The sequence below is a fragment of the Diadema antillarum genome, unplaced genomic scaffold (assembly GCF_040938485.1).
Source record: "Diadema antillarum isolate AM-2024a unplaced genomic scaffold, OU_Dant_1.0 seq00000835_RagTag, whole genome shotgun sequence".
Lineage (NCBI taxonomy): Eukaryota > Metazoa > Echinodermata > Echinoidea > Diadematoida > Diadematidae > Diadema > Diadema antillarum.
The window spans coordinates 1-21681 of NW_027271711.1; the positions used below are offsets into that span (position 1 = coordinate 1).

The following is a 21681-nucleotide window of genomic DNA, read 5'->3' on the forward strand; positions in this document are numbered from 1 at the left end:
TTGATTTATTTTTCCGTAAGCCGATCATTTATGCCCTGTGACAAACTTTGCCCAGACAATGCATAGCCAACTCCCATCCCTATCACTGTATGCCATGGCTGCTAAGATTTTATCACCGTGTGCAATAACATGACCGATGACCTTTTATAGGATATATTACACCTTCAGTTGGAATTGTGTGATTTGGCAGATAGTATTAGCATGTCTGCCTATTGAACTGCCCCTGTTTAGCCAAAGTCACAATTTCAGATTGTTAGGTTTGGTTTATGGCTCTATGTGTCATTATTGCAAGTAATATCATTCAGGGCAAGTTTCAGTTTACTGCTTAGGCCCTATCAACATCCGTTGATTTCAATGACATCACCTGCATGTTATGATTTTTTTTTTTTTTTATGATATATGGCATGCTACACAGTATCGGGTAGTTTAATTGTAGGTCAGTGTGCAGGTACCTGCTTGTACGTGTATTATTATCCCATGTATCTGTTTGAAACAAGAAGTCCAACTGTTAATAAAGCTTGAAGATACATGTACCCAGTAGTTGTAACTAGAAACTGAAGCCATGATAGAATCATAATAGCAAAGAACAGAAATATAATGTACATTGTGACAGAACAATATACTGACAATACATGAAAGTGCTAAATGCGAACAGTATGAAATGGAACACCTGACAGGACTAGAAAGCATCAAGAGATGATGAAACTCAAGTGCAATCAAAGTGGTCAAAAAGACTGAATAGGAAAAGTAAGTTGCAAGTGAATGAATGTAAACTGTGATCTGGCTCATGTCTGGCTGTCTTTCATCTAAACTATTATTCTGTAGTTTATATATTACAGATCCTTGGGGAGATGATGGCGATTAAATCAAATGCCCAATGGAGTGTTTTTGGCCACACTGTGTCAGCAGAGCCTGAGCTGGTCATCATCTGGCAGAGCTGGATATTTGGGGGGAAAAGTGTAATTTTGTTCTCATTTCAGTACATGTGGATGAACAAATGACCAATTTGGCAGTAAGCCTATATTGCCATGTCTTGGCTTTGCCAGCTCTATGTTGACAAAGTCATTATGTAGTGCTTCTGTGCAAGGAAAAGAGACATTAATGCTGCCATGCACCCTTACAGGAAAACCTCATTCTACTTTTGTATGGCCTTTAACCCATATGGCTTCTGAGATATTGTAACTTACACAGGGTCATTTTGCATGGCACAACTGGTTCCTGTGAGAAGTGCGTTTAAGCTTCTTTGTGTGATGCATTATTTTACTGCGTTCAAACAAATGTGCACACCCTCTGATATTCTATAGATAAAATGTGAAGTTATCTGTCATAATCCTTCATGAGAAATGCCCTGTGGAAATACCAGTATATACAAATATTTAGCCTTAATGGGACCATATTGCACACGTTTCAGAGAAATCCCACACTGGTAATATACCCCTGTACATGTACAATATACATGCAACATCTTCCAAGTCAGACGGTGTTTCTAAAATGTGTGACCATTATGTATGGAGAATTAATTGGCCATCACATAAACTGCCAGTAGAATTTGACCATTCATCACTGATAAGCAAAGAACATGATCATTATGCTATCACTCATAAATTATATTGGAATACAGGTACCAAATTGAAGTGACTTAGCCAATACAGAAAGTATACCTAACTGATGTCTGCTTCCAAGGCTTGCTAATTATTCAATGTGAACCTTTTCCACATACCATTCAAACACTCCATGCTCCCAAAATTTCTAATGATAGCACACTGTAAAAACATCGGTGTTAGATTTAACACCATGGGTGTTAAATCTAACACCGATCAAACTTCAATAGAGGACCACACCCACAGGTGTAGAAAATGCACTGTGATGGTGTTGAAAAGTGTTCACCTGACACTTCGTGGTGTTAATTTGACACTGTACCTGGTGTTATTTTGACACTGTACTGGTGTTAATTAAAAAATGACACCACATGGTGTTGATTTGATATTTGTTGGTGTTAATATCAATGGTTTAACACCCGTCCAGCTTCAATAAGAAACCACACCAGCTGGTGTTACTGTGGTGTAAATTTATTTCACATTTTTTCAAAAATCTAGTATTTTAATGTAAATTCTTGATCATCTTGTTTAAATTCAAAATCAACAAGAAGTGCAGTTACTAAGAAACTCTTCAAAAAACAGTTTTATATTTGGAAATGACACCCGGAGGTGTTGATTTAACACCATAAATGAGCACCGAAAATTTAACACCAGCTCGGTGTTCACTATTTAACACCGGACTTTTGCAGTGCATAACGTTTTATGAAGAAACACCTCCCTTTGTATATCGTCGCTGGGGTGACAAGACCTTGTATCTGCAATTTGGGTGAAAATGACTTTTTTGGATTAATGGTCAAATAATGGGTTAAGTGATGTCCTGTCCAAATCCCAACTGTCTTACTCCAAAAATGAAGCCACCACGGCATGTCAAAGGAAAGGCTATCCCATTCGCCACAGTACTTTGGCCGCCATGTTTTTTTGGCTCTCCTGAACATTTGACATTTTGTAGATACGAGGTCTTGTCGCCCTAGTGACGATATGTGTATGTTTAATTGTGAATGACAAAATGAGTAACATCCTGTTTGAACAACCAACTATTTCCTGCAAAATGGATGTGTGTTGTTTGTTGTTTGATAGGGTGAAGGATGTGCGACTTAACTATAATTATTTTTATTCAATACCTTTTACATTGTGAGCCAGTTGTTATCGACTGAATGTAGTTTGGGGGTTTTTTGTCTTAGAAAAGCAATTAAGGACCATGATGTGGTATGTGCATGTAACTATCAACAGGGAAGGAACATTCAATTTATGAATAATGACACCATCTTTCATGGATGATGTCTTATGTCTTACGGAATCTCAATGTTATACCTCAGAGGTTCCTGCCGCTAAAAATCTAAGAAATGTATAGATTTATTGTGGGTTTTTCAGTACTGTTAATGGTACTCCAAACCTACGATGAAAAACTGCAAATTTACAAACTGTTTGATGCTTTGCTTGTGGAACTGTAAATGTTTTGATATGTAACAATTACTATGTGAAGATTGAATGTGAATTTTGGTGAAAAGGGTTATGGAAGATATATGAGGTTTTAAATATTTATGGAATTTAACAAATTATAATAAAGTACAGGCATTTGGTCTGAGAATCAACAAATATTTCTAAGCCAGTGCTTGGTTTCTATGACTCCTAGTCATTTTACAGCGTGATGGGTACGGTGGACTCCCGTTGTCATGAAGTGCTCGGGACCACCAGTTTTCTTTCGTTATATAATCGAAATTTTGTTATAACTGAACAGATAAACAATCGATAACATAGAGCTGACATCAGAGATGCCAACCCTCCAGATTTCGCTGGGAGGCTCCCAGAAATTCATTCCAACTCACGGCCTTACGGTCATCTACATTATCCACCCAGAATTTCCAGTTTTTGCCGTAACTGTTAATTTTTTTTACTTTCTTTTTTTCATTACAGCACTGTGTTGTTTATTTTGTTTCCCCCTCTCCCCCCCCCCCATGATTCAGTAATGCATAGTACAATCAAGAAGTTTCTTAAAGCAATTGCCAATTTGACGAGGAAAACGTTGCACCGACACATTCTTCTAGTGCATATTGCGAGCATTAGTACCGACTATTTGTATTATCCTGTTCAAATATACGATCTTCAAATTGGCTTGCAATGTCGGCAAGTGGTCGCTACCTTCAGTGCATGGCTTGAAGGAATGGAGATTTTTCTCTCATAGAAAAGCACATGAGTCGCACACCGCTAGTGAGCAATCTTCCATAGGTTAATACATCGAGAGCTTGATCTGAAAGCAGCATTTTCAAGGCACCTGTACATTTGTTCGCTGCTTTTCTGTATCTTGAACCAACACATGAAAGTATGTGCATTTATTTCAATACGTTTCGTTGATCGCAATCCAGTGACTGCTGCTGTGTATATCGGTATTGCATTGTGCATGCATGCTGCGTTGAACTCAGCCGGCATGTTTCGTTATAAATGTTCGAATGTTCAACGTCAGACTCGTTTAATCATAATCATATGTAACCATGGCCAAAACCATGACAGCTAAAAAGAAGAAATGGTCACAAAAATTCAAAGTGGAGTACAGTCAGGAATGGACATTCATAGGGAAATCAAAGATTGGATCATTTCATGCGTTCTGTTCAGTATGCAGTGAGGATATCAGCGGCCGTAGAGCATGGGGGTTGAGATGACATCTGACAGCATGTTCATACAATACAAAGAAGCATTTGGATATCGCGAAGACCCGTGAATCATGTTCGCAGTTCAAATATCTTCCTAAAGCTGGACAGGAGGAGGAAGATGTGACTAAAGCGGAACTTTGTATTCACAGGATTTATCTTGGAGTAAATCTATAATCTTCCAACTGCAGTCACAGACCATGCAGGACCCCTCTTCAAGAAGATGTTCCCTGACTCGAAAATCGCCAGCAAGCACAGTTTGTGCTTGAGCCAAAACAATTGCAGTCATAGGTGAGTTCTCCAAGCAAACTTCAAATTCTATAGAACCTGAGAAAGCAAGGTCAGGCCCATTTAGCCTAGCAACTGATGGCAACAATGATGGGGAAAACGTGCAACTTTATCCTGTATCAATTTCAGTCTTCAATGAAACTACAGGACAAGTAGAAGAGAGGCTGCTGAGTTTGGCAGTCTGGGAAAATGGTTTTACCAGGGAAAACATCTTCCTACTCTTGGACAAGGAACTGCAGGTACTAGAGTTAGACCTACTCTTATTGAGAAACCTCCCAATAGAGCATCAACTTTAAGGACTGTGCAGAAACATTGTTGACTTGTAGGCCCACTGATAGAGTTACTAGTCTTGAGAAAGCTTCTCATACAGGCCTTACAGCATAAATGACTGTACATAAACCAACCCTGAATAAAATGCTTGTACAGTGAAAGTTACTAATCTTGATAAAGCCGAGCAACTGATGGCAACAATGACGGGGAAAATGTGCGACTTTATCCTGTATTAATTGCAGTCTTCAATGAAACTACAGGACAAGTAGAAGAGGGGCTGCTGAGTTTGGCAGTCTGTGAAAATGATTCTACCAGGGAAAATATCTTCCTACTCTTGGACAAGGAACTGCAGGTACTAGAGTTAGACCTACTCTTATTGAGAAACCTCCCAATACTGCATCAACTTTAAGGACTGTGCAAAAAACATTGTTGACTTGTAGGCCCACTGATAGAGTTTCTAGTCTTGAGAAAGCTTCTCATACAGGCCTTACAGCATAAATGACTGTACGTAAACCAACCCTGAATAAAATGCTTGTACAGTGAAGTCACTAATCCTTAGAAAGCTCCATGTATAGCATCACAAACTGGACAAAAATCAACTGTAACTGCTGGTAGAGTCACTGGTGTTGATAAATATCTACATATAGCATCAAAGACCGTAGAAAGATCCACCAAGTCAGCTGGTTGCAGCTTTGTTGCATCCTCTAAGCCTAGCACCCATCCCATTCAGTCACTTAAGCATACTACGGAGAACACAAGTAAACAGATTGCTTGTTTCCCCCAGACAAAGCTCTACTGTTTCTTTCTGCATTATGCAAATGGTATATAATGGTATATATGGTATTATGCAAAAGGAAATCTCCTTCAAAGAAAGGAACCGCGCATCCATATTCTGCACAGAAAGTTGAGGAGTATGTGAAAGGATATAATGCTGCAGTTTGTTTATAAACCAGCTGTTGTCATATCAGAGCCTCTAACTACAGTGAAATTCATGGATAGAAAAAAAAACCAGAAGAGTGATGAATAGCTGATAACAGGCAATGCAGCTAAAGACTACTTAAAGGCTTCAAGTCAGAGCACTGAATGAACAGACCAGCCCAGCTTGTCACAAACAGACATTAGTGCATTCTACAGCGCAGTTCGTAGCTTTTATGAAAAAGCATGTGACTACATTCTGAAGACATGGCTACTTCATGATGAACTGGTAGAACATGAAGAGGTACAGATCTTCATATACTAATTGTCATCACAAGAAATTTGCATCACTCAAATACTTTGTTTAGAGATTTCCCTGTCTTTTGAAATAATACAAGATGGATCAACTAGAGATTGAGTTTGCTCACCATTAAGTTGATCCACTTTGTACAGGAGACACATCTCTACGAATTGATCAGCAATGGGATGAAATTGCTAAGATTTTTGATCCATCAAGTGGAGGGACGAGGTTCACAACTCTGACTACTGTCATGAAGGGAATACTAGTCATGCCCCACTTAATGCATCCTGTGAGAGAGCATTTAGTATAGTTAGAAAGAACGCAACTGACTTCCACCACGGCAACTTCGGTGTAAAAACTTTGGAAGCAATATTTGTAAAAAAACCCAAAAACAAACGAAACGCAGAACAAACGCTGTTATCATAGAGACTATCCTTCCAGCACAATGAGGAAAGTGAAACATGCAACACAGAAGGCTTTAACAACTAGCAAACTAGAGAACACTGTGTGAATCAAGTAGTCAGTGAGGTAAGGCTTCAAATTATTGCTAAAGTTCAAAGTTATAATTGTCTCCATGCAATCATTTACATGTGTATTAGAAAAAGTTACTTTGCAAATCATTCATGAGAATTAATGCACATTGTTAATTGATCAAATTAATTAGTGCATCTTGTAAATAAAGTGAATGCATTTGATTTTACAATCAACTCGACCAAAGATCGTGTAACACACATTTAAATGAGATGTTTTTTATTATTGATGATACATATCAGCCCCACTTATTTTATGTTCCCTGTCATTTGTAGATCTGTACATGTAGACTACATGTAACCCTTCCCCAACTGCCACATTTCTATGACAAATTTGCCCTCAGCCAGTCAGATGCAAGGATTTGAGCTTTTAACAACTATAATCGTAACTTGTTATTGATCACAAGTTTTATGAAACGGGTCCCAGGTGGGTTCTCACATGTCTCCTTCTACACTCACAAAGAGAGAAGAGGATACAGCGGGAAACCATTCAGATCTCCCAAGGGCCAGGACTCTGTCCCCATAAAAGACCATCATGGTGCCATTCCTTCAGATTGTGACAATCAAAGTACACAAGTAGGGCAAACCCAGGTAGGAGGTAGACTGCAAAAATTTGCCCAACAATGGATTTAAGTAATGTCAGACAAACTGATTTTGTCCATAGTTCAGAAAGGGTATGCTCCAAAAGTAAGAAAGGCATACGTCCACCCAAGCATAAACAGAAAAACAAAACGGCAAAAAGAACCACAAAGTGAACAGCCTTACTTCAGGAGATAGAAACATGAATCTGCAAAAAGCCATAAAAAGAATACCCAAAGGGCAAAAGTTTGTGGTTTCCCCAGTATTTTTGACCCCCAATTGGACTGGCAGGTATCACATGGCACGTTTAAACCTAAAAAGACTGAAGGAACATGTAGTAGCTGACTCCCCATCAAAATGGACAGTCTTGGCCAAGATCCTTCCACTTCTAAAATCAAACGAATGGGCAGCATCCATTGACTCAGGCCTGCCAAATGTCACAATTTCTCAGGTTTTTGAGAAATAAAAAAATTAGCAAGGAAAAAAAGGTTGTTTTTTTTTTTTTTTTACTTTGCACTCTTGTATGAGTAACTGCATGGATGTCAAGAGTGACCGAATGTATGTGTATTCTCAGTTAAGTGAATTTGCGTGGAACTAACTGTGCGTATGTGAATTTCTACGTACTGTACTTACGATCATAGTGCATGTGGATGTGTGTCAATGTCTGCAGTGTTGCCATGCGCCAGTGTACAAATAAACCCATGGATGAGCTGGTCTACGTCTTGCTTGGTGAATTTTGAATAGTACAAAACTGCATGGGCTTAATCTATAATTTGGTACGAATCATGCTGCAATCAAGATTACAAGCTATGGGGGGGACGAGCTGGGAAGATAAATTAACGTCTGGCTATGCATGTATCATTTCATATTTTATGATTTATAAAGTCGGCGTTTGTTTTCTCACTATTTCGTCTCGCTGATATATGGTACTCACTGTGAGTTTGACACAGGTAATTTACCTCAAATTTGACATTTGAGGTATATTCCCTTGAAAGTCCCACCTGAGTATGTCTTAATTATAGCCGCTGGAAGAAAATTTTACATATAGCTGTCGTTTGAAATTTTTCATTTTGCAGTTATGGCTGTGCACCATTTTCCCTCCATTGATCTACTTCCTTGTCAAGTTTCGAGAAGATGAGGGGGCAGAGGAGAGAGGAAAAGACAAGAGCAAGGAGGAAAATAAGCAGAAAGATGAATTACCACCTCACCTCACATTAGACGTAAGTGTAATACATTTACCGTGTATCAGGTAATTATCTTGAGACAAAAAGCCCTTTGAGCCAATTTCTAGACAAATAAGTGTTGCATCATGTCCATTTTTTCCAGGCCCTTTTAGTAATGAGGTGTATTTTTGTATTTTGTATTCATGCATCTTATCAATATTAAGTTCAAAAGGCACCGACAGTTCAAGAAGCAGCAGTTTATACAAACTTTTCCATAACACAGATGTCTGGAAGCAGGTTTGTCTCTTTACAATCACTAGGCATTTTGGAGGCTCCAATCTTCACAAAAAGTGTATCATCTAAGTCTCCAAATATTTGTGCTTCTGAGTGTTTAGTGCCCACCTAAATTAGGCCACATAGGTAATGAAGCAATTAGTCTTCATGGTGCAGGGTGAAATAATCATTGTCTTGTAAGGCGGTCTGACATGAGTTCAGTTCAATTCAAGTCAATTCAATCTAGTTTATTCACAAAACTGTAAAAGTGGAAATTTTTGCGGTGTTGAAATTTTCGCTCATTTTGCGCAACCAGAAACTATCGCGAATAATAAAAGCACACAAATATTTTTGCTTGCCATATGTTCCTGTGCGTGATGTCTTCATTCCATGGAAATAAAAACATGCGAAACTCTTCTTACCCGGTCAAGCACGAAAAATTAGCGCGTGAAAATATCCACTTTTACTGTACTGCCATGGCAGCCAAGTGGCTGAATTGCAGAGTGACATACAGCTGTGTATACAATTAAATATAAAATGTCATTTTTACATTGAAACAATACTCAATAATCATATACACACATACATATATTCATAATTATTTGATAAAACTGTGAAAGAATAATAAGTTAATTTCACGCGCTTAAGAATACATACTAAGACGGCAACATGAATGAAAATATCAATTGTGGAATTATCATTAACCAGATCAAAGGTGTAAGAATAATTGCATCTCTTGTGTGTATTTAGGTGCATGGTTTGCTTTTACATCACGTACAAGTATAACCTGAACCAAGTGCATATAAATAGTGCCCCTTGTTAATATGCTGTATACCATGTGTTTTTAATTATGACATACACAATCAGGTGATGAGCGAAACACTAAGATACACACATACACACACAACACACACACACACACACCCACACACACATACACACGCCCATGAATTAAAGGTAAATGATTTTCAATTGTGGGATATGCAATTTGGTGGTACATACGAGTGGCAAAAATCCAAGTATGTTGAATCTGTAACTGATTGACAAATCGCCCTACATCAACGTAAATAAGCACTGAATTGATCAGTGTTTTAGTAGTAGCCATGATAAAAAATCATGGGCATACATAATCAAGCAGGATTTGAACCTACGACCTGATCACCGGACAGGCGTCATCTCCACTAGACCACTGAGCTTTCACCCGACAGCAAGTGTTGGTTCTAATCCTTATAGCATGCAGCGGGTACTGCGTAATTATTCAAATTCAAGAAATTCTTCCGTCAGTTGCAGTGAAAACATCTCGAAGGGAGAATTTCTTGAATTTGAATATGTTTAATCTGTAAACAAAGCTATAAAATCTCATTTATAAAAAAATTCTCAAATTCACCTTGAATATATCAACTTTAAATAACACATGTTACATTACATCGGAAGCTTAAAATCACTTGCAATCACCCCCTAAGAAAAAAAGAATACAATCACATAATGTACATGATGAATTACCATCACTAACGTACATTTCTTTATTACCTCCGCCAAGGGAGGTTATGTTTTCATTCCCTCTGGTTTGTTTGTTCGTTCGATCGTTCATTTGTCCGTGTGCAAAATAACTCAAAAAGTAGTGAATGGATTTGGATGAAACTTGCAGGAAAGGTTTAGAATAATAGAAGTAACAAACGATTAACTTTTGGAAGTGATCCGAGAATTTTTGGGGAATTTATGAAGGATTTTTGATATTTTGGCAGGTAGGGTCAATGAACTTGGGAGTTCAGGCTGTGCATATCTGAGGTTTGCATGCACGCGCTAAAGTGCGTGCTCTAGTTTCTGCTAGGGCTAGGCGCGCTGTGCAGCTGAGGGTTTATGACATAACAAAGGCTTCTATATTGGGAAATCGGGAGACTTTCAGCACACTATTATAAACACTTTCAGCTTGAAGTATAAGTACGTATTGGTGGAAATCACTGATATCTCTATGGAAGAAGAAGATCAGTGATGGAAATGAGCTGCATGCTTGGCGGAGGTCTGCGCTCTCAGAGTGCTTCTCTAGTTCCCACACTGTTTACATTTATCTTTTATGTTTTATCCCACCTTCACAAATAAACATTTGCATTCACTATATCAGTAACAGATTCATCAAAAACTTTGCAAATTTGTGCAGGAGGTTGTAAACTGCACTACTCCATTCGTACTTTTAGTCAAAGTCAAGAAAATTGTATTTGAACTTGGGAGGACCATTCTTGTGAGCACTTAGGCGTGACAGATTTAATATAGCGAGCGTTCGGCCGCGTGGGGAATGCTCGCGTTCCTCCTTTTGTTAGGGGACGCCCCTATTCCTCCTGCGTGCAGAATGGGGGGTTTAATCCCTCTATTCATCAGCCTAATGAGGGCGTTCCTTGGACGCAATAGAACGGGCTTGCTCACAAGTCGCATTCATGGCGTTCCTCTCCGCTTTAGGAACGCAAGGATTATCCCAACCACGTGCTTTCCGCGCACGGCTTCACCTTTGAAAAGAACAATTTGCGCCGGCAAGTGCACAATTCACGGTGGACGCCAGAATTCCACATCGTTCTTGCAAGTTAAAATAAATCGCGTGGCAAAAACGAGTGAGAGAAATCGCGCACTTCAGACAGTTAAACGATTGCGACTCCACATGCTCGCATACGCTACGGAGTAACATTGCACGAGTTCGCAAAATTCTCACGACTCGCAGTTTCCAAGCGTCATGAACAGGATTGGTATTCCAAAAGTTTTGCCACAGTTTTGCGATTATTCACAAGCAATAATTCACAAGCGAGAAGTTGCATTCTGGTTTACTTTTCGATGACATTAGTCAAGGCTCGACACTTACGGGGCCACCAAAAACGCGCGTCGGGCCACCGAAATTTCAGAAATGAAGATTTTGGTACGATCGGGCCACCAAAAAAGTCGGATGTTTGCCTTTACTTTCGAAAATGAACAGCGGTAACAATCGGCTCCGTAAGATGCTAAAATAGATGTCAGATGTTTACTCTTAATTTTGGAAATGAATAACGGTAATATTCGACTCCGTATGATACTAAAATAAATGTCGGATGTTTGCTTATACTTTGGGAAATTAATAACGGTAAGAGTCAGCTCCGTACGGTGCTTAAATTAATGTCAGATAATTGATTTTGCCTTCGGAAATGAATAAGGATAACATTCCGCTCCGGAAGATGGTGAAATAATTGTCGAATGTTTGCTTTGACGTTCAGAAATGAATAATAATGATATTCAACTCTGTATGATGACAAAATAAATTTCTGATGTTTGCTTTTATGTTCGAAAGTAAATAGCAATAACATTCAGCTCCGGAAGATGCTAAAATAAATGTCGAATGTTTCCTTTGACGTTCGGAAATGAATCAGAGTAATATTCAATTCCGTATGGTGATTAAATAAATGTCGGATATTTGCTTTACTTTCGAAAGTAAATAGCAATCACATTCGGCTCCAGAAGATGCCAGAATAAATGTCAGATAATTGCTTTTACTTTTGGAAGTGAATAGCAGTAACATTCTGCTCAATACCATGCTAAAACAAATGTCGGATTTGTTATTCCACACTGCTCGATTGATTAAAAAAAAACTGTTACGATTCGCTAAAGTTTGTTATTATGCTGAAGGTTCGCTTTTCTTTTTTATATAAGTTTCGAAATTTCGGACGTTATATAGCTGATACGAAAACGAAGTTTCTTACCACGAATATGATAATTTCTTTACAGATAAACGACCCACCTTTTTTTCCATTTTCGGATGAATGAACCATCTGAATATTTTTTTTTTTCCCGGAATGATGAATATCGTGCAAAGAAGTAAACGATGTCACGTTCAGAAATAAACCCATATATTCCCGTCACATGAAAAGATTCGGCGTTTTTAATTTTCTTTTAGCCAAAAATGACATAAGTTTCGTACCATGCACGTAATTCATTCTCACATTTACGAACCTTCGGAATAATGCCACAAATGGTATTAACGAGCCCTAATACAATTTTGGATTAACACATTACATAAGGCATATCAAATTTGCGTGTTTTGCGGGTTCAGCAAAAAGAACCATCGGATTTACGAACCTTATTCTTCTTTCGGAATAATGAACATAAGGCAAAGGAAATAACGATGCCATAATAGGAATTCAAATTATTTTCTTGCCTCAAAGATTTTCCATACTTATTTTCCGAACTACTAACCCCCAATGCCAGACTAAAAATCCGAAAATTAAATAAGCTCTGCTTTCTGATGTTTTGTTAATCCCAGAAATTAAAAGGAACAAGTTGTGTTATTCGTTTTCAGAGTAACGTAATTAATTTAATATCCCGATAAATGCACCCTTAGAATCACAAAATTCGTGCGGTTTCGGATTAATGAATCGTATTTATTTTTCACATTAACGAATATCAATACGGCAGAGGGAATTTTCGAGAATATTATAGCGAATCTTATTTAACTTTCGCATTACAAGAACCTTACAGGTGCAACGAACATCAAAATATAAGAACGATGTCAAACTAAAAATTGAAACTGTATAGTTGCTTCAAGAATTTTACCTCCCGTCTATATTGCTTTTCCGATCTAAATCTAAAAATGAAATAAAACAAAACAAAACAAAACACGATGAAACGCGCTATTATTGCCGAACATAGAATACATCCCCATAGGTGGAACAAAATAACAACAGAAAAAGATGCAGAGAGAGAATGATGGGCGGGAGAATGGTCTAGGAGGTCGAAGATCTTTTGTGTGTGTGTGTGTATGTGTGTGGAATTGAATATTACATGTACATGTTGTGCACAGAAATCTGTCAAAGTCTGTCAAAGTGTGTCAGAGTCACGAGAAATCAAGTTTTAGTTATGCCTATATATATAGATATAAATGTGGATTCTACAGACTCTAAAGCTACGTTTACACCATGTTCCCGGCGGCCAAGTTGTATTTGCCTGAGATGCAGTGCGCTGTGGGTATACTAGTATATGCAGTTGAGACATTCTCCTGTTCCCCCCCCCCCCCCCCCACCTTCGCATTCTAAGTCTTGTTCGGATCGTTCCAGTCCTCGCCCCGGCGAACTTCTATAGCTATCACACGTTGTTCTCACGGCGTCTGATCAGGCTATAGACTATCAATATTTTCCGTCCCGTCCCGCTGCGGACCGCCTCCAAGTTTTGTTAGGGTCTATTACGTGCCGTCGTGTTTCATTGCATTCATCCCATTTTATCAAGGCATACAAAATTAAATTCCTCATTAGCACCGGGACTGCCGTGGCAATTTTTTTTTAACAGTTTAAGAATGTGACACGGCATCCACGGCAATCACGGCCTGTCACATTTGCCTATCTCGTCTCACAGCGTTGTTTCACGTCCGTCCCATTTTGTCCGTGATGGCCTGAAATGTGACTGCCGTGGTTGCCGTGAACATGTGTAAACGCGGCTTTTAGCTTTACATAATCCAATTCCACATCCCTTTAAACCTTAAATACGAATATTTGTACGCTATTGTCAGTAGTTCACTTTCTAAAAAGCAAAAACAAACGAACAACCAAACAAACGAACGAACAAGTAAACAAACAAAACCATGACAATCTCTTAAAATTCAGGTTCTGTTTCCGTTCAAGCTCACAACCTGATTCTTTCCCTAAACGAAACAATACAGCAGTCGTTCTTTATAGCGACGCACGACGGCGTTTACGCTCCTCCTCTGTCACTTCATAAGGCGAAAGCATTCTATATGAGGAGTCAAAGAAAATCATCCAATTATAAGACGGTATCTATCATCGACCAATACGGCAGCCTGATGTGAACTTCGGTGTGTTTGTGTCCGTGCCGCAAAATGAATACGTCGGTGCGCTTCTGTGTGTCGGGTGCATCTTTAGCAAGGAGCTACAAGTTTTGTTGCTTGTAGCTCCATGGCTGTTATTGCTGCCCCAAAACAAGGGAAGCAGAAGAAAAAGGGCATACCTGCTATTAAGAAAAGCCTCTTTTAAACGAGGATGTTTCTTGCTGCTATTCCCTTCCGATTGTAAAAACTAAAGAGGGTGCTTTATAAGCAATTATGAATACCTGAATTGAAAGGACCAGAGGATACCCATTCTGTAGGCGACGTAAAAAGCATAGGAAAGCCAATTGAGACAATTGGTGCTGGTCAGTCGTCTGCCGAGATCATGGTAATTGCATGTACAACAGTACTATAAACCATCAAAATTAATGTATATACACGAATGTAACATTGATACATATCTTTCTCATAATCTGTCACTTTGAAACACTGCATAAAATATGAAGTACCACTGACTTGGTTACTCAACTCAGCATGACAATAAAGCTTTCTAGTATCACATTATTGTGTTACGGGGGGGGGGCGTTTAATAAATCTGTTTGTACAGTTACGAACAACTTACGAGCGACTGGTGATCAGTTCTGATGTGCTATACTTATCAGAATTTCCATAATTCAGCACAAGAACTTATCATCAGTCACTCGTAAGTCGTTCGTATCTTTACGAACAGCTTTATGACCCCCACCCCTTCACTGCGTTTCAAGCAGTGGAATATAATTATATCCTAACAAAATATAATAAGATTAAGGCATTTCGTTTTCTAGTTCACGAACTTTCGGAATAACTTTTTTATTTTGTGTGTGTGTGTGTTCTTGAATATTCATCAAAACGAACTTAATTGCATTCTATGTGATTAACGAAATTTTGGAATAATTAATTGCAGACAGAGATGAAAATGACCGTTACTGTTTCTTGCATATTTCTCAGTTTTTATGTTCACAACGATGTTCCTCGCTTTGTGATTACGTTTGGTCCATCCATCGCGTTTCCCGCAAGCTTGAAAAAGGAGCTAAAATTCACGCAAGGAGACGGGTTTTCTTCCACGAGAGACAAATCATTTGTAGAAGATGCACCGTCCTTCCCGCCTGTTATAAAGATAACCTATCATACACTATATACGGCTAGCACTGTATGTAGTACTGAAGAAATTTTTCCTGGTGAGAGTCGGTAGACTTATCCGTTCCAAGCGCGGGTAAATTAGTAAGTCTTCTCTCAGGACATTAGGTTTTACCCAGAACTTTACGGAATCCGCATATCGTCTTGCTGACCTATAAGAAAATAAGCCCAAACATTACATTTTGCCAGTTAACAAATAGCCAGGTTAATTATTGTTGCACAAGTTGCCATTATAATACGCTTTGCAAAAAGTAGGCTTACTTTCAATCTTCACTGATGAGCTCTAAACAGCCCATTACATAACCAGGGAAGGGGATAATTACATTCATAGTTTAAATGAGTTTTCTTAACCCGTTCCTCCCATAATTCTCCAAGAGCCTGAAATGCTCAAAAGCGAGATTCTCTTTGCAGGTCGACTTGAGAATGGACAGGTTGGTATTCCTCCTGTGCGGAAACAGTCAAGCTGTATGCCTATTATGACAGTATCCCCTTTCCATGGTCAACTACAATACCATGTGCCATCAAACAATGAAAGTATCGATCGGGCACCAGGTATAGGTATGAATAGACATTACGCTAATGGGCTCACAAACTCTTTTGTTGTACACAAGAATATTGTCACTGGAGGCAAGTATCTACTGAGCTGAGCCTCTATCGCTGTGTACATCTTAATTCGAGTTTTATTGCGAAAGAAGCACATATACGCGAAGTTAGTAACGGCAATGCACAAAACACAAAAATCTTGAGAGCTTTTGAAAGAGCGGGATCCGAAACATGGACCCGTTTCTAGACACTGTACGTTTTAAATTTGATATGAAAAAAACAAACGCATATTCCCCAAAGTGCATGCAAATTTGCGATTTAAATTGAAGTGCGTTGCTGTGAAGATATGCGTGTGAATTCGTATGATTCTGTCGAGATAATTTTTCAGTGCCGACTGAGTTGAAAGAGGATGTGTGATTTTCCTTCCCTAAGTCGCCATATTTTTATTTGTTCTTGCTTACATTTCTATTGCCATACTCTGAAAATGAATTGTTCTCGCGCTCCGATTCGCAACATTACCGCTCTGTACGGCGCGGGCCAGTCTGAAATAAAAACAAGAAAAATTGTTAATCCGGAAACGACATCTTTCGGATTACTAACCTTCGTAAAGATAAACATCTTTCCATCGTCGAACTTATTTAACTTTGGACTGAGATTTAAACCTTCGGAATAGCGAACTACAGTAACAATAATTTGCTACAATTTTTTTCATCGACATTTCGTGAAGCACGATGCGTTTCGGTAGTTTGAAACGTGTTAATGTTGCGATGTCTTTCCCCTGCTAGTGCAGACTAAGTTCAATCATGGCGAAAGTTCCGTTACGAAATAAAAAATGATTCAAGTCTTTTCAACAATAACACGCTTCGGTTTATAGTTTTTATGCGTTTAAACGCAGTTTTCAGTTTCGTACAAAAACCGCAAGTCTTTTCTGCAACGCTCTTGCGTTTTAGATACAGCGTTGCTTGTGATTTGATGGACTTGCATTTGACTATTAGAATTAGTGTTTAAACGCAATTGAGTTTAAGTTTCTTACAATTTTCTAGTGTCGGATGATTATGAAATGCAAGTCTTTTCAGCGTTCCGTGTTTGATGGACTTGCATTTGATTTTGGGGGTTGCGTTTAATTCTTAATTTTGCGTAAGAAGTAAAAAATAATGCAGGTCTTTTCAACAATAACTCACTTCCGTAGATGTTTAGAGATGCGTTTAAACGCAGTTTCTTATAATTTCGTACAAAAAGTATGTCTTTTCTGCAATGCTCTTGCGTTTAAATACAGCGTCGCGTGTGATTTGATGGACTTGCATTGGATTTTTAGAATCGCGTTGAAACGCAACTGAGTTTTAAAGAAGTTCCCTACAATTTTCAAGTTTCGTATATCAAACGCAAGTCTATTCAGCGTTCCGCGTGATGACATGGACTTACAATTGCATTTGATTTTCAGAGCTGCGTTTAATTTTTAATTTTGCATACGAAAAAACAAACAAAATAATGCAAGACTTTTCAACAATAACGCACCTCCGTAGATGTTAAGAGATGCTTTTAAACGCAGTTTCTCTATAGTTTCTTTACGAAAACCTCAAGTCTTCCCTGCAACGCTCTTGCGTGTGAATACAGCGTTGCGCGTGATTGATGGACTTCATTTGATTTTTAGAGTTGCGTTTCAACGCAATTGAGTTTCAGGTTCATACAACTATTTTCTAGTTTCATACTATATCAAACGCAAGCCTTTTGGCAGCAACGCACTTGCGTTTATGTGCAAAGTTGCTCGTGATTTGATACACCTGCATTTAATTTTCAGCTGCATTTAATTACATGTAGTTGCATTTGATTAATTTTCTAAAAACGGGCCCAGGTTTCTATTAACGCTTCGGAATAATTAACGTTAGAATATTCGGATAAACAGAAACACCTACACGTGTATTTCATGTTCTGATAATGATTTTCTACTAGGACCTTTATGTGTACAAAGTTTTTGCGTTTTGAGAATAACGAGCAGAAAAGGGGGAAAGTGAACTGCTTTGGGTAGCCAACTACATGTAATTCTCCAATGTAAATGAATGTATGCCCTTTCATTTCTGGCGTACAAGACAATATGGACGCATGGCGCGAACGCTACCACGCCATACACTAGGGAATTACCGATTAGAAATACAGCGAATCAGAGCGGGAAAACAATTTATTCTTTTTTAAGAGAATGGCGATAAGATTTTGAGCGAAAAATTATGTCGACTTAGACGAGGGAATAAACACGTATTTCAGCTCAGTTGGCACTAAAAAATCAGGTCGACTTACGCGAGTTGTGGACTTATAAATGTCGACTAAGACGAAGAAATTTTCAAGGAATAACAAGACAGAAATCGGGACTTTTTTATCGTGTCGACTTAAGCAATGTCGAGGTTTACTGTACTAAAGCTCCATAGTTTCAGCAGAGCCAGATGTGTATGTACCTCCCTGGTTTCAGGAAGGAGGTACTAGGCGAGCTCGCCTGGTACCTCCTTGGTTTCAGGTGCAGGGAGCTCTCATCAGCTAGCTCTCGCCAACTACAGCACGTGTCTCCAACAGCATGCACGTATCACACACAGCACAGGGTTACTAATACATGTACTATACATAGCCCCTCTTCCCTCCCAGGCCCCATGCAATTGACACGATGTTTACGACCCATTCAGCGCGTACGCAAATTCCTTTACCCTGCGGTTTTTGCCTGGCGGCAAACCTGCTTTGAAGTTCCTGGAAATTTCCACCAGCTTGTTGCCTGGCTGGCACGGCCATGGGTGTCAAGTTTCCGTCAATCTACCTAGCTATTGTGAATGTTTTTCTTATACACTTGTCACTTCATTACACACATTTTGCTTCACCTGAGAAGCTGCTTACAAGAGTGGTCTCACGCTCATGTAAGGGGAACAAATACTATATTTCGGATACTATTTCAGATACTTCTTGATTACGCCTCTCATCGACGCAAATTAAGGTAATCACAGCGTTACTAACGCGTAATAGTGCAATGCCTTTCGTGGTTTCATTTGTTTGCTAGTTTGTCCGTTTTTTAAGCTTCCATGAAATCAACTGTGTAAGTGTTAAGCACAAGACAAAGGGAAGACTTAATCCGGGCGTTCCCGAACGCTGGCTACATGGAGCGATGGCTTCGTGGTCGATTGGGTGCAGTGAAGTTGACGCTATTGTGTTCGAAACAAAGGCACTAAACAAAAGACTTTTAAGCTGGCGTTCCCGGAACGCGGACGGCATGGGCGCATGCCAAGCTCGTGCCAAGCTGGCTACTTAACAGATAAGAAGGCATGCCGGACGCGGGCGAACGCTCGTGAGATAAAATCTGTCACGCCTTATTACGTACAGTAATTCTTTCTTTGTCTCTCTCTGTAGCTGATCAGAAAGTTTTTGCCAGATGCCATCACATTAACAGTAACAAGCATGGATTTCTTTATATACCTTGTGTCAATTTCTATTTTTCACCCTCACCCAACATTAATATGACCACTTTTATGTATATTCTCAAGCCAAAGTCAACTAAAGTATAGAACTGCACGATCACTGAGAGGCAGAATTAAAAAAAACAAGGGCTTTGAGATCATGAAACTTAATCTGTGCCAAGGAATGTGAGAAGGTGATCTACATCAGTAAAAACCATCCGTCCGCTTTCCTAAACAGTATGCTATTCCCCTCGCGTCGCACGCGCGTGCCGAGCTATATGCAACAGAAGACTTTAGCGTCCCCACCTACCTCCCCCCATGTGCGGGCCCCACCGACGTCCACCCATACGCCAGCCCGCTCTTCCTCTTCTTGCTCGCAGCGATGTAGCCACTGCTTGTGTTGGAGATTGCTCTCTTAAGATCTCTCGTGATCGGCTTTTTCAGCTGCAATCAGGTCGGATCTTTCCTTTTATTCTGTGTATTAGTAGTTATAGATCGCCTTGATTATAATTTTGATTCGTTTGCATCATTTCGTGAAGTGATATTTTCAAATCTTTTGCGGCTCGTTTTTGTCTTAGTTGGCGCTGTTTTTGCCATATATACTTTGTACATGAGCCTTACCACCTATCGTTGCTGTGTAATTATAGCCTCTTTCTTGGTTTTTTATTTATACATAGCTTTCATTCTTTGACCAGAGCACCCTGATTTCAGTTCTTGCTCAGTCCTTTTCCACCCGGAGTGATTTTTTTAGGGTCTTTTTAGCCAAAATTTCCCGGTACTTTTCCATCACTCTTTGTTGCCGTGTGTGGGGACTGTACCTATTTTCGGACATTTCCCCCTTTCCGGACGGGTCTTGTTAGGGACCTTTTTTGTTGTTTTAGCACTCTAGAATTATTTTCTACCTTGTGCTAACTTATATTTTCTCTTTCCAGGTTTATGATGACTCTCAAGTGTGGCAAATGCCATAAAATTTTGCCGCTGTGGGACACACATCGGAAGTGTGCTCGTCACAGGACTTCCAGCAAGGCTAATCCTTGCAAATTTTGTGTCTTGTGGGACGATGCACTGTGGGCCAAGCTTTCAGCTTGGTTGGAAAAACATCCCTCTCTTCCGAAAGCGGCAGCGGGTAAGTCAAGGGGCCAGGCCTCGGGTTCTTTTTCCAACTCGGCCATCACTCTGTGCCCCAGTCCTTCTCAGGACTTCTTGGATCTAGAATCGGAACCGTTAGATTATAACGAGTCTAGTTCTGATGATGATAGCTTCGGCCAATAGAGGCTGGCTCCAGAATTCGAGTGAAGAGCGGTCTCCAACCGCCATAGGCTGGAACCGGACCCCGGTTGGCCGCGCCCTGCGGCCGGTTCCACAGGCCCAGGCTCCCTCCCAGGCCCCGGTGGGCACCGCCCCGCGGCTGGAAGTGGAGCACGGTAACGCGCCCGAATTCCGTAACCCGGTCGGCTCCGCCCCGCGTACAGATTCGGATTCGCGCCAGCTACCATTCGACTCGAATTTAGGGCTAAACCCCCAGTCCCAGGACCCGGTTGGCTTCGCCCTGGAGCGGGATCAGGGGGAGGTGCGTGGGATAACGCCTCAACCCCAGGCGGTCGTTACAGCCAGGCTCCCTGCTCCGCAGGTGACGGGTCCAGGGTTATTCCGTGGGACCAGCCTGAGCCGTTAACGCCGAGGGGATATAGCCACGGGTTTTCCGCCCCCTAAGCGGGCCCCCGCCGCCTAAGCGGGCCCCTGCCGCGCCTGAGGTTCCCGCCGCCGCCCCGGACGCCGGCAACCCTGTGGACCTGCTCCACCGTGCGGCCCAGATGATGGGCTTTTCCTTGCACGCGGGAAGCGCGGTCCCAGGATCTGGGAATTCCCCCGGTCCGCATCCTACCGCGGATTTGCTCCGAGCCCCGGGATGCACCCTAGGCTTTGGACCAGGCCCGGCCTCTACCCAGGGACGTCGTCCCCAGGCTCCCGCAGCCCTCAGGGCTCCCCCCGGGGAGGAAACTTTTCCTCCTGCGGGTTCAGATCCCTTTCCCCTGGCGGGCTCTTCCAAGGCCCCAGGTTTTTCCCCGGGCCCTAGGCCTGGCTCCTCCCGTAGCCGTGAGCCCCAGTCCCCGCTTCCTAGGGCCGGTGTTCCTTATGCCGGGGGGAATCCTTCCCGCTACCGCCCTCCTACCCACCGGATAC

The 21681-nt window shown here is 40.5% G+C and overlaps 1 protein-coding gene across 1 annotated transcript in view; it reads left to right on the plus strand.

The window, feature by feature from the left end:
• Positions 1-8142: 8142 nt before the first annotated feature.
• LOC139740097 (transient receptor potential cation channel subfamily M member-like 2) overlaps positions 8143-21681 on the plus strand; it is a 191763-nt gene continuing 178224 nt past the window's right edge. The window contains exon 1 of the mRNA XM_071650683.1: positions 8143-8346. The gene's annotated coding sequence lies outside the window, so the exon portion shown is untranslated. The remainder of the gene's footprint in view (positions 8347-21681) is intronic.